The sequence below is a fragment of the Pleurodeles waltl genome, unplaced genomic scaffold (assembly GCF_031143425.1).
Source record: "Pleurodeles waltl isolate 20211129_DDA unplaced genomic scaffold, aPleWal1.hap1.20221129 scaffold_86, whole genome shotgun sequence".
In the NCBI taxonomy this organism is placed as follows: Eukaryota; Metazoa; Chordata; class Amphibia; order Caudata; family Salamandridae; genus Pleurodeles; species Pleurodeles waltl.
Genome location: NW_027150400.1, coordinates 32,928 through 47,500, shown reverse-complemented (window position 1 = coordinate 47,500; position 14,573 = coordinate 32,928). Strand labels below are relative to the sequence as shown.

General features: G+C 47.7%; 1 long non-coding RNA gene and 1 other non-coding gene across 3 annotated transcripts in view; both read left to right on the top strand.

The window, feature by feature from the left end:
- LOC138281260 (uncharacterized) overlaps nucleotides 1-14,123 on the top strand; it is a 93,201-nt gene extending 79,078 nt beyond the window's left edge. The window contains exon 3 of one of the 2 annotated variants that reach the window (XR_011200897.1): nucleotides 14,025-14,123. This is a non-coding gene — a long non-coding RNA (uncharacterized lncRNA). Of the gene's footprint in view, nucleotides 1-4,802; nucleotides 4,891-14,024 lie in introns of those variants that run through there. The other variant, XR_011200898.1, reaches the window with a different exon arrangement.
- TRNAV-AAC (transfer RNA valine (anticodon AAC)) lies at nucleotides 1,167-1,239 on the top strand. The gene has a single exon. It is a non-coding gene; the product is annotated as a tRNA-Val (tRNA).
- Nucleotides 14,124-14,573: the final 450 nt, after the last annotated feature.

Below are 14,573 nucleotides of genomic sequence, written 5' to 3'. Positions count from 1 at the left end.
CATTGTGTGGGAATCAGCGCAGAGAAAGAACAAACCGGGGGGCTTCAGCCCCAGATGGATTTAAAAAGCCACCTTGACTCGACTGTGCGACCTTTCACCCTCACAGGAAACAATCTGATGCTGGAAACGCGGCTGGGATGTCCCAACAGTGCAAGTGAGAGAAGAGACCCGAGTGACTGCCGTGGGCATCAGAGTGAGACCCCCGTGGAGAGTGTGAGGGAGTGTGAGACTGGCACAGAGACGTGTGAGAGTGAAGCAGTGAGCATGTCACAGCTGTGAGGGGAAGACTGATGTCTCTACTGTGGGACTTCGTGATACAGGATTGTATTGTTCTCACGCCAGACAGGAAGCCTTGATCCCTGCACATTCCAGTTCACCAGTCACAAATGGTTTATACAGAATCTACTTGTGAGTGTGCAGAGCGAAGACCTCTCAGCCGTGCAGACACTGGTTAGTGATGGAGCTCAGTGAGAGATCCCTTTCCTGAGACCTCTTATCTGTGCATCAGTCACTGCTCAGTGATCAGTGAGAGATCCCTTCCCTGAGACCTATCTGTGCATCAGTCACTGCTGAGTGATCAGTGAGAGATCCCTTCCCTGAGACCTCATATCTGTGCATCAGTCACTGCTGAGTGATCAGTGAGAGATCCCTTCCCTGAGACCTATATGTGCATCAGTCACTGCTGAGTGATCAGTGAGAGACCCCTTCCCTGAGACCTATATGTGCATCAGTCACTGCTGGGTGATCAGTGAGAGATCCCTTCCATGAGACCTCTTATCTGCGCATCAGTCACTGCTGAGTGATCAGTGAGAGATCCCTTCCCTGAGACCTCGTATCTGTAAATCAGTCACTACTGAGTGATCAGTGAGAGATCCCTTCCCTGAGACCTATCTGTGCATCAGTCACTGCTGAGTGATCAGTGAGAGATCCCTTCCCTGAGACCTATCTGTGCACTGCTGAGTGATCAGTGAGAGATCCCTTCCCTGAGACCTATCTGTGCATCAGTCCTGCTGAGTGATCAGTCAGAGGCCTATCTCTGCAGCATTCAGTTGAATGCACTGAGAGCCCTCCTAAGTGTGCACTATTCCGTGCACTGTGTGCCACACTGCATTTACTTCCAGCCACTTATCAGAGCAGAAGAAGCTGCCTCGGTATGTTTCATGCGGGTTTCCGTAGTGTAGTGGTTATCACGTTCGCCTAACACGCGAAAGGTCCCCGGTTCGAGACCGGGCGGAAACACACTTTTTTTTTCTGCTCTAACTCACAACAGCTGCTCCTTTTATTATTCTAATGCGCTCTAGGACTCCACAGGACCCACATATAACATCATTTCTATTTACAATGTCTTTATACATTCAGCTACTTCAAGGACAGACAGACATCGGGCTCTGTCCCTTTACAGTCAGACAGCAGGACAGCTGCTTCCATCACTCACAGGCACTGCACATGCTGCAGGCACTGACACAGGCAGGCACCAGTCTTTACACAAACACAGGCAGGAAATGTCCAGACTCTGAACATAGAATCCTAAAGCAAAAGCGACAACAACTGAGGGACCATCAGGGAAAGTCAGGCACTGGGAGTGAGTTAGAGTGAGAGACTTAGACACCGGGAGTGAGGTATGAAAGTGTGAGAGGGTGAGAGACTCAAGCACTGAGAGTGAGTTAAGAGGGTGTGAGAGACTGAGAGACTTAGGTACTAGGAGTGAGTTAAGAGAGGGTGAGAGACTCAAACACTGAGAGTGAGTTAAGAGAGTGTGAGAAACTGAGAAACTCAGGCACTGAAGGGTATATCTATACTTTTTGATGCAAAATTGCACTAATGCAGTTTTGCATCAAAAGGTTTTGGACCGGCTTGCCCCATTCCTGAGTACCAGCCGGGCGCCATGTTTATGGAATGGCGCAAGTCGGTGCAAAGGGTGGGCTAGCATAAAAAAATGACGTTAGCCGGGTGGGGGTGGCGGTATACAGGAGAAGGGAGTTTTGCACCAAAAATTACGTTAGGCTGGTTAGAGGCAAAAAAAATGCCTCTAACCAGCCTAGCTTCATTTTCTGATGGAAAACCATCCATACTACATGACTCCTGTCTTAGAAAAGAGAGGAGTCATGCACACCACCCCAACGTCCAGCAGAGGGGGCCAGGGTCCCCTGGGCAAGGCCATTGCACCCTGTGCCATGCAGGGGACCCCAAGTTGGGCCCCCAATGGCACTTTAATAACAAAAGAAAAATACCTAGCTTTACTCACCCTACTTACCTGGGATGGGGTCCCCCATCCTCCGGTGTCCCTCTGGTGTGGGTGGGGGTGTTCCTGGGGCTTGAGGAGGACACCTGTGGACCCATTCCATGGTGTTTAACCATGGAAATGGGTCCACAGGTCCCCTAACGCCTGGTCTGACCCAGGCATTAAATAATGGTGCAAAGCAAGCTTTGAACCATTATTTAGCCCCTCTTCCCACCCGTGCGTCATTTTAGCACAGGGATAAAAATGGGGGTATGGGGGTTGCACCATTTTTTAGATGGTACCGCCTACCTCGCATCTCATTAACGCAAGGTAGGTTCACACATCTACAAAATGGGGCAAACTCCATTATTTTTACCTTAGACAGGTCTCACATCAAAATATAAATATGGAGTTAGTTTTGCGCTGAATTTGAGTGAAAAAAGGATGCAAATTTGGTGGAAATCGAGTAGAAATATGCCCCAAAAGTGACTTAGGAGAGTATGACAGGGTGAGAGACTGGTCCATTGGGAATGAGTTAAGAGAGAGTGAGAGATACAGTCACTGGGAGTGAGTTAAGAGAGTGTGAGACAGTGAGAGACAGGCTCAGAAAAGTGATATAGAGGTAAAGAAATGGAGCCTGTTATACCTGCAGAGCGAAGAGAGATGGAGGGATTTCTAATAAATGCATCTAAATATAATGTGCACGCACTGGTCTTACATCATACAAGCTCCTTCCTTCATTCCTTGGAAGCCCCAGTTCACCAGTTGCAAGTGGTTTCTACTGGATCCTGATCAGCATAAGATCACTAGGACACTTACCTAAATGATTAAGCAACATTTTATGGTTCTAGAAAAATCTCTAGAGACACAATTAGCCAGTTCCACTGCAACAGGAATCACATAGAATATACTTCATAAAAAGTGAAGAATCTCCTACTGCAGCAAATTAATCTAGTAGAAACCACTTGTTACTGGTTAACTGGAATGTCCTCCATGATTTAAATTTGCCACTGTCCCCACCCTGTGAGCAGGGGTTTCAGGGGACAGCACTGATTACAAATACACACACATTGTGTAGTCTCTAGGACTGATTACAAATACACACACAGTGTGTAGTCTCTAGGACTGATTACAAATACACACACATCGTGTAGTCTCCGGCACTGCTTACAAATTCACACACATTGTGTAGTCTCCAGGACTGCTTACAAATACACACATTGTGAAGTCTCCAGGACTACTTACGGATGTAGATTTTCTTAGTAACTTATGACAGAAAGTCTTAATTTTATTAAAGACAAGGAGGCGAGTATTATGCTTACTAATCTTGCTTTAGTTTCATAGCAGCAGTCAAGATAACAGAATAAACTACAAATCCCATCAGGCAACGAGAAGAGTAGCCAATTGGATGAAAAAACACAGTCACCATAATGACCAATAGCATTCAAGCCCAAAGTGTAGCATCTAGCTTGACTGCGAACAGTCCTCTTTTCTTGTGCGAGAGGTTGAATAGAAACATTAAACAAAGGTAAAATTGAAAGCACAATAGCAATGGTTCAAGAAAACGTGAATACATCTTGGCAAAAGTTTATAAACGTAGGTCGCAACAAGCTGGATGAAGGAGAATCTTGGAGTCCAGGCGAGACTGAAGCTGAAGAAGAAAAAGGCCCGAAGCTCCAGGATCAGATGACAGATCCTCAGGTAGACAACTGTGGTTGTGCAGGACCCGCTGTTAGGGTGGGAAACAGAGAACGAGTTAAGTTTGAGTTGCGGTGAGATAATACTTGTCTCTGTGTCTTTAATAAAATGAAGACTTTCTCTCATAAATTACTAGGAAAATCTACATTTTATGGACAGACTGGAGGCTCCTATTAGGCTTCTTTAAAGCATATCAATTACTACTGAAGATGCAGCATGAACCGGTTTACAGCAGAAAGTGTGGAAAACAGAATCATTAGACCAATCAGCCGATCGCAGTATACCCTGTAAACGTGAGCCCGCCCAAAAAGCTTTGGAAGCCATAGGTCCCCTCGCAGTGTGGGCTCCAGAAATGGAAGCATCAATACCCGCAAGGGACATGACCCACATAACCCAGCGAGCAAGCGTCGGGGAGGAAAAGGGCAGCCGGGAGTCAGAGGATGTTCTGAGATTGTCTGCATGCTGTTCATATTCTTACAAACATTGTGCCACAGAGAGATTAGGCTTATCAGGAAATACAGAAGTGAGGTTTGTTTTTGTACGTTTGTGGACTGTGAGAAGTAAACCTGTAGGAGAAAACTGTAGAGAAGTAATATCCAATGCTCTAACATCTGACAATCGTTTCATAGAAATAAGACACAACAACATTGTAAGATTTTGAGAGAGAGGGCATCATTATCTGGCCATGACAGAAACATTTCAAAACAACATTCACAACCCATAAAGTATCGTATTTTGGAGTAGGAAGATTACAAAATGTTACTCCCTTTAATAGGCGACAGAGCAGTGGGTGTTCTCCTACTGGTTGCCCATTGATGAAAGATGGTTGATAGAAATGGCCGATCTGTGATGATTGATGGTACAGTATGTTTTTCCACTGCAGGCCTCAGCTACGGAAAAAGTAACAACATACGCTATATCCGCTGAAAGGGGATTGATACATCATCCCACACACCAGCTTCCCAGTAAGACCAAGCTGATCTGTCAGCATTCGTCGTTCCTGGGGCCCATGATTTGTTAATGTATTGTGAAGCCTCTGGAGGAATGCAAGGTTCAGATTCAGCAGACCTGCTAGTGTCCAAGCTGAAAGCCAGAGGGAATTGTCCAACACCAGATTGTGAGGACTGCCAGAAGGATTAGAAGGAGGTTGGGAGAAGACGGGAGAAGAACTGGGAAGTCTATGGTCAGCTCCAGAAGCAAAGAGAACCAAACTTGAGACTGCCAAAAGGGAGCCACAAGGAAAAGGGTGGCTTGTTGATGTCTGACTTGAGCAAGTATCCTATTTATCATTGTGTTGCTAAATGGCCCTCTCTGAATGTCACCCTATACTTTTTGCCTTCCTCCTCTTTTTCTGACCTAGTTTTTGTTGGCTTTAGGACTCTTGGCACTTTGCCACTGCTAACCAGTGCTGAAGTGCATGTGCTCTCTGCCTAAAACCTGGTAACATTGGCTCATATTCAGTTGACATATTTAATTTACCTATACATCCCTAGTGAAGTGCACTAGATGTGCCCAGGGCAAGTAAATTAAATGCTACTACTGGGCCTGCAGCTCTGATTGCACCACCCACCTAAGTAGCCCCTTAACCATCTCTCAGGTCTGCCATTGCCAGGCCTTTGTTTGCAGTGTCACTGCCACTTTGATTTGCCACTTAAAACTACTTGCCAGGCCGTAAATTCCCCTTTTCATAAATATGTCACCCTTAAGGTAGGCCCCAGTTACCCAGTGGGCAGGGTGCTATGTAAGTAAAAGGCAGGACAAGTACCTATACGTTTTACATGTCCTGATAGTGAAAAACTCCCAAAGTCATTTTTCACTATGGTCATGCCTGCTCCTTTCATATGCCAGCATTAAAAATTCCCTTATATGCATTTAAGTGGTCATTTCTGATCTAAGAAGAGTAGCCTCGTCATATCTGATACACTTGGAATGGTAGGGATAAATCCTACTTACTGGTGAAGTTGCATTTTACATTACAATTTTAGAAATGCCACTTTTAGAAAGTGGGCAATTCTCTGCCCTCATTGCCATCGGTGCCTTACAGCCTGTTTCCAATCCATGTCTGGTCTGTGATGGTTGGCAGCTCCCCTTGTGCATTCCACCCAGACAGACATAAACACAGGACACTCAGCTGCATCTGCATTCAGCTGCTTACAGATGGGTTCCCCTGGGCAGGAAGAGTGGAGGGGCTCTCTCTTACACTTCAAAGGCCAGAGGTCTGCCCTCATACAAAGGAATGATAACCCCCAAAGGGCTCCTGGCAGACAAGGCTGGGTTGAAACTTGTAAACCAATCTTTGAAGTTTCCTCCACTCAAAGACACTTTTAGGTATATATACTGGGTCTGTGACCCCACTAAATCAGACACTTCTGGACCTACAAGTGCACTGTGTCAGAGGGACTGCCTGGCTGCACAAAAGACTCATCTGGACTGCTTTGCATGAAGGACTACTGGCCTGCTTTTTGACCTGCTGACCCCTGACTCTGCTGGAATGACTCTGCCTTCCTCCTCAAGTGCTCTCCAAGGGCTTGGATTGAGCTGATGTCTCAGGGGTATCAAAGACTTCTCCAAAGAGAAGAAAATCCAGCGCATTGGAAAACGGACACAACACCTGCAAAATTTCACACAACGCCTTCCGAATCGACGCAGCGCCAGCTCTTCGGCTGAAAAATCACTGCATCGCCTGATGGACTGATGCAGAGTCTGTTGCCTCTGTTCAATGCGTTCTGGGTTTTCAACGCATTATCACTGGGTGTCAAAATATCTCTGAATTGCAGTGAGGAACCAAGGCTGCTCTCCTGGAAACCGACACATTGCCTTGTAGCATGGAATGAAACAATGCCCCACCTTTGCTGTGCTGGAAAAATTGACGCAATCTTTTACTTGTCAATACATCTCCTCGTCCGCAGGCCCTCTGCTTCGTTATTTTTGACACGTCCCAGGTACTGAGTGTTAAAAGGATACAACCACTGATTCTTACGGATTGAGAATCATTAAAATTTTTAAAAAGTGATATCTTGCCTTGTGCATATTGGATTATTGTCGTTTTGGTCTTAATTTATCCAGAAAATATGATCTATTTCCCTAAACTGGCGTGGAGTACTTTTTGTGGTCTTTGTTTGAGCTTTTTCAGCAATATTTTACACATTGCCTTCTTAGTTAAGCCTGCCTGCCTTGTGCCAAGTTACAGGAGGGTGAGCACGGGATAATTTAGTTTATGTTGTGACTTATCCTGACTAGGATTGTGGTCCCTATTTGGACAAGGTGCATACCTCTGCCAACTACAGTCCCCATTTCTAACACATGAAAAAAGTAGGAAAGGCGTAGTTTACTGAATGAGACCAGTCCTGTAGAAAATCATCTGAAGCCAATGCTAAGGGATCTCAGCGCCAACTGAAGAATTGAGGAAGTTGATGGTTCAATCTGGAGGTGAAAAGATCTATATGGATAGGCTCCATTTGCAAAGTAAAGACTTGAACACCAAAGGATTAAGAGGGTCATTCGACCGCGGAAGCACCGCCAACAGGCTGGCGGTGCTTCCTGGGCCATTCTGACGCCGCGGTCAGAAAAGGGGAACCAGCGGTTTCCCGCCGGTTTTCCCCTGGCCCAGGGAATCCTCCGTGGTGGCGCTGCTTGCAGCGCCGCCATGGGGATTCCGACCCCCTTCCCGCCACCCTGTTCCTGGCCAGGATGGCGGGAACGGGTGTCGTGGGGCCCCTGGGGGCCCCTGCACTGCCCATGCCACTGGCATGGGCAGTGCAGGGGCCCCCTAACAGACACTGAAAATCGCGACGGGTGCCACTGCACCCATCGCACCCCAGCAACTCCGCCGGCTCCATTCGGAGCCGGCTTCATCGTTGCTGGGTCTTTCCCGCTGGGCCGGCGGGCGGCCTTTTGGCGGTCGCCCGCCGGCCCAGCGGGAAAGTCAGAATGACCGCCGCGGTCATTTGACCGCAGTGCGGTCTTCTGGCGGCCGCCGCCCGCCGGGGTCGGAATGACCCCCTAAGTTTCAAATCACTTGAATTTTGAAGGTACTGGGAGTGCCAGTTTGCCACATAATTTAGATCTCTGTGTAAGTATTCTAGGTGTACTGAACTTCTGTTGAGGAGACAGAATTCCCAGAAACGTTTTGCTAGTTCTGCTAGCAATTTGTACTTTGTGCTACCTAAAGATTGTTATACCGAACTGCAGATATGTTGTCCATGCGAAAATAATGGAACAATAGATCTTGCTCTTTTGATTGCAAAGGAGCCTGCAACCATCTCTAAACAACTGATGTGCAATTTGGAGTCCTTGCATGACCATGTACCTCCAGTCGAGATTTGTTCATAACCGTTGCCCCAACCTGTCAGGCTTGCATTTGATTCTAATACAAGATGTTGGGCTGACGCAAAACATGTCCTGCCATTCCAGGGATATAAAGGGTCTATCCACCTTTGAAGTTTCAAATGAGACTCTGGATCTAAGCTGATGGAATCGGAGTACTCTAGGCCCCTGTGTAAGTGGCAAATCTTTAACCTTTGAAGGGCCCAATAATGAAGCGGACCTGGGAAACTGTTCTGAATCTCACCAGAGTTCTGAGAGAGATGGAGGACTTGCACAGAGTTTGATGAATTTCTGATTTGACGGTCTTCATTTTTGGAGAGGGAAGATGAAGAGTGGTGGTGGAGGAGTGTATTAAGGAACCCCAAAATTGTATCTGATTTTAAGGAATTAGCATGGACTTTTCTGCATTGATGAGAAATCCAAGACCTAAAAGAAGAGAGCACATAATTTGGATTTGGGATTGAAGTGTATGAATACCCTGATCCATTAGGAGAATGTTGTCTAGGTAGATTATCAATCTGATGCTTTGAGCTCTGAGGAAAGCGACAACCAGTTTCATCAGTTTGGTAAAACACCACGAGGCTGAGGAAAGACCAAAAGGGAGAGAGGAAAAAATTATGTTTGTCCCCTCTGCAAAGCTCCACTGTTGCTGTTGCTGCTGCGATTCAGAATGAGAGCCTGCCTGACTCTTAGTTTGAGGTCCACCTCCACCCACAGGCACCCACCTGCGCCTCATCCCTGGTGTCCTAGTGGCCATCTGTCTGGGTGTGTCTTTTGCTTTCTGTCATCTATATTTTCTTTCTGTGTCTTTTACTGTCTTGTTTTTCTGGTTTTTCTCAATTTTTTACTTTTTGTGCCTTTCCCTCTCCCTGTGCTCTCTTCCTGCTGCTGCTGTCCATGGCCTGTGGGCCCCCACTCCCTGCGAAGCAATTTCCTGAACTCCCAGCTGACTGGACCCTCCCACCTCTCTCCCCTTTATAATGGTGGCTCCTGCACAGTGAGAGGGTGATTTCTCAGACCTCCTGGTCAGTGTCTGCTCACTCCCCTCTGCACAGCTCCACCTGTTGCTGCTACTGCGAATAGGAATGAGAGCGTACCTGACTCTCAGTTCGATGCTCACCTCCACCTGCAGGCAACCGCCTATGCCTCATCCTTTTTGGGCTAGTGGCCATCTGTCTGAGTGTGCCTTTTGCTTTTTGTCATCTATATTTGTTCCTGTCTCTTTTTCTATCTAATTTTTCCCTATTTTTTACTTTTTGCGTCTTTCCCTTTCCCCATGCTCCATCCCTGCTGCCCCTGCAACACCGTCCCCCACTCTGCAAAGCACTTTACTGCCCTTCTGTCTCCCAGCTGACCGGACCCTCTTGCCTCCCTTGCCTTGTTAATGGCAGCCGCGCCAAAGGCAAGCCCGTCTGCGCACGTCCATGCTTAGCCCGTGCCTGGATCGCGCCCACCGCCACAGACCCAGGTCTTCCGACCATCCATCATTACAACACAAAGATCCTCCATGCAATGAACACAGGACAATCCACCACCTGCCATCTCGCATCACCGAGAGACACCCAGGGACCTTTCTCCTGCTTCAACTGCCACAGCACCCTCACCCTACACCAATCGGCAGACCCTTTCACCACAGGATCATCGAACACCCACCCACAAGGCCTCAACTGCATCCTCCTCAACATACACTCCCTCCAGAAACACACCGTAGAACTCTGGGACCTGCTAGACTCCATCCACCTGGACAGCGCTATTCTCACTGAAACATGGACAAACCCAGCGTAAGCACCGGACATCGCCATCACCATCCCCAGTGACTACAAACTTCTCCGCAAAGACCGGCCCTCCTGGCCTGGCGGTGGCCTGGCCATCGTACACAAATCCACCTGCCACCTGACAACCAAAGCAGAAGAAAACTCCCCCCTCATGGAGCACCTCCATTTCCAGATCCATGTCACCCTTAAGTCCACCTTCCGCGGCACCCTCATCTACAGGCCAACTGGCCCCCACCCAGCCTTCAGCAACTCCATGGTCAACATAATAGCTCCCCACACCCACACCCACACCTCCACAAACTACTTTCTCCTCAGCGACCCCAATTATCACATCGACAACTTCAATGACGTGAACACCATTTCCCTGCTCGAGAACCTCGCCACTATCAGCCTCAAGAAACTGGTCACCTCGCCAAAAACACATCGCCGGACACACAGCCGACCAGATTTTTTCTGCCAACCACCACATCACCATCAACAACACCTCCACGCTACACTGGACGATCACCACTGCACTCATTTCTACATCACCACACCTACCGTCCACCTCTGCACCCTCCGCTTCCCACGTAGGAAATGGAACCAGATCACCGAGGAGCAGCTCACCAAAACCCTCAGCAAGTCACCACCTCCCCTCGCCACAGACGCAGACATCTCTGCATGGAACTTCAACCAATGGATCTCAGAATGTGCCAACAACCTAGTGCTGCTCCGAATGACCTCAGGTAAACACAACCTCAAGAAGGCCAGATGGTTCTCCCCCACACTCAAGGACTCCAGACGCACCTGCTTGAAAAAAGGAAACAGCAAGTTCCCGGAGGACCTCGCGGCCTTCAAATCCACCATCAAATGTCACCACCTCCTCATCAGATCCACTAGGAACGCCGCCCTGCAGGACTGTATTGGCACCACTGCACACAATATCAAAGAGCTCTTCACCGTGGTTAAAGAGTTTGTCAAACCTCATTTGGAAACTGAAAACATTCCTCCACCTCAGAACCTCTCCAACAGACTAGACACCGTCTTTCATCAAAAAATCAAGGACATCTACGATAACTTGAAACCGCAAGAACCTTTGAGCCCACCAACAACCCTCCAGCTCAGCTCATCCGAACCTTTACAGATCTTGCACTGCTAGGTCACCCTCACCACGAACGAGACCCGCTCCATCATGAGCAGCATCTACTCCGGAGCACCTACTGATCCCTGTCCCCACCACAGTTTCAACAAAGCCAACACCTCCATCGTACCACAGCTCTGCCACACTCTCAACTGCTCCATGGAGACAGCTACCCTGAGGACTGGAAGCATGCCGAAATCCGCCCGCTCCTGAAGAAACACAAGGCTGACCCCCTGGATCTCAAGAACTACCGCCCCATCTCTCTGCTGCCTTTCCTAGCCAAAGTCATTGAAAAGTCCATCAACGCACAGGTCCACAAACACATTGAGGACAACAACATCCTGGACATCTCCGAATTAGGCTTCAGGAGCAACCACACCACATAGACCGCACTCCTCGCCGCCACAGATGACATCCGCTCACTCCTCGACCTTGGCCAAACAGTAGCCCTCATCCTTCTGGACGTGTCGGCTGCTTTCGACATGGTCTCCCATCTCACTCTCTGCTCCAGACTCCAAGCAGCTGGTATCCGCGGCAAGGCCCTACAGTGGATACGCTCCTTCCTGACCGGCAGAACACAGAGAGTCAGCCTCCTGTCATACCTGTTGGAACCTACAGAGATCAGCTGCAGAGTGTCCCAGGGCTCTTTCCTGAGACCCACACTTTTCAACATCTAAAGGGCCCCACTCATTTCCATCATCAACCATGCACTGAACATCATCTACTATGCTGACGAAACCCAGGTGATCATCTCTCTGACCGAAAACCCTACAACTGCCAAGAACTTCCACAATGGTATGAACTTCGCCACCTGGATGAAGGAGAGCTGCCTCGAGCTCAACTCAGAGAAGACTGAGATCCTCATCCAGGGACCATCGCCCTGGAATGACTCCTGGTGGCCTGTAACACTCGGCACCCCCTCCCACCCCAATAAACCACGCACACAACCTCAGCTCCATCCTGGATTCATTTCTCACCATGACCCGCTAGGTCAATTCTGTTGCATCCTCCTGTTTCTACTCACTCAAACTTCTCCATAAGATCTTCAAATGGATCACAAACGACTGCTGCTAGACAGTAACCCACGCCCTAGTCACCAGCAGGCTCGACTGTGTCAACGCCCTCTACGCAGGCATCACCTAGAAAAATTTGAAGAAACTACAGCACACCCAGAATGCCTCCACCAGACTCATCCTGAACGTCCTGTGCCCGAACACATCACCAGACACCTGAGAGTCCTCCACTGGCTCCCCGTCGAGAAAAGGATCAACTTCAAACTCCTCATCCACGCATACAAGACTCTCCATGACCTAGGACCCACCTACCTCAACCATCACATCACCTTCTACTCCCCCGCCAGACCGCTCCGCTCAACTCAACAGGCACTAGCCACCGTACTGCACATATGGACGACCTCGGCTGAAGGAAGATCCTTCACCTACCTTGCGGCAAAGAGCTGGAACACTTTGCCTCTTCACCTCAGGCAGTCAGGATCGTTACCCCAATTTAGGAAGGACCTTAATACCTGGCTCTTTGACTGACGCATGGAGGACCGACCCCCCACAGCGTCTTGAGACCCTTACAGCTGAGTAAGCGCTCTACAAATTTCTGATTGATTGCATTGGAATTGAAGAAATTTCCTGTGATCTGGATGAATGGGCACAGAACGATAAGTGTCCTGAAGGTTCAGTTGGACCATCCAGTTGTGCTGTAGTAAAGAATCCCTGAGATGAACAACAGTTTTCATCTTGAAATGACGGTAAATTTCAAACTGGTTGAATTATTTGAGGTTGATCACAGGTCTCATTTCTTGTTCTTCTTTTGAACTAAGAAGAGAGAACTGAAAAACCAAGATGGGTTGGGAAATGTAACCTGTATTGCTTGTTTGAGAAGAAGCAATTTTATTTCCAGGGAAATCAGACTGGACATTTCTTTAGAAAATTTTAGAAGAGTAGGAAACACTGTTTGAAAAGGTACAGAGTAGAGTTCTATAACATAACCTTGCACGCTGTTTAAAACCCATGGCTCTGACGTCATGGACTGACACTTTGATAGGAACAGACAAAGATGACTGTTAGGGGGGCACATTCTGACTGGCTGAGGCCCCAGCCAGGCAGAACCTACCACTCCCATCAGGGCTGGATGTTTACACTCACTGCATAACCTGCGCTCACCCTTGGGAACCTTGGCACACAGCAGCCAGGCTTATCACAGGGGCAGTGGGTAAAGCATTGGCACAGCACTACCACACAACAATTACGCTGTGTGTCCCAAGAGAGACTTCACACAAGGTGTATGCAAATAAAGTTTGTATTAAGCACACACATTAGTTAACACAACATGAACATCATGTAAATCCGAGCCTAGATCACATTTAGAAATATCACTAGCAGTACTAGGCCCAGAGGTGTTAAAAGGACATTAGCAGTACGTACACATGAGAAAAATAATACTTTCCCTCCCAGCATCCTCATGCAGTGCCAAAACACTGTCAGCACGAGATCCACCCTAGCGATTATCCCCAGTTCAATATCAATATTATGGGGTGGACCCCGGTTCACAACGATAGCAGCAATGTGTACATACAGAGACTTGCAGCAGTTTTAAATAGGTCAAATGGGGTTAAGTGATTATTAAAAAAAATTATCAGGGGGTTGTAGTAGCTTTTTTGAAATGTGCAAATGTGTAATATCGGGTAAAGATTACATTTGAAATTTGATGGTTTTAGTGATGCATAGAGTCCTAATTGATGAATTAATGATGCACTTAAAACACATTTACTGAGTCACTTTGAAGTATAATTAATAGCGTGAAGAAGTTATCCACATTTTCACGTGAGACGTTCTTCTATTTATGTTAATATGGATGACGGTCCTGGTGTCAGCTCATCTTGCTCCTGTTCACCCCTCCTCCGGATCAGAGTCCTGCTGCAAACCATCTTTCCTCTCGTTTCCGCAGAGCATCCGAAGAATGACGTCACGGACACAAAGACGAACAGTTGTGTTAGGAAGTGTGTATTGTGAATTAAGTTTCCATCATGAACCCAAAGTATCATATCCAAGGGCTTTGGCTGGAAGTCCGGTGAAGGCTGCTAATGGTATGACCCATTGTTTAAGAAATGTTTCATTCTGTGCTGAACATTCCCGGAGTGCAGGTGCTGCGAGAGCAGGTGGAAGATTCCTCTTACCTTAAGAAATGGGTGAATCCTAAAGGGTTAAAATATAGCGCAGCTGCTCCTGATTTGACAGAGTGGCCAAACCATGACCATCCCAAGCTGAATGTACAGAATCTAGTAATGAATGTGTGATTTGTGCAGAGAAACTTGTGGGCTTTTGGATCCTGTGGGGGGGGCATTTTTATAGTTGTCTCTAGGACTGTTGCTGCTGTGGAGATTTTTCATTTTTTATGTCATTTTAACTTAGATTTTCTTGTG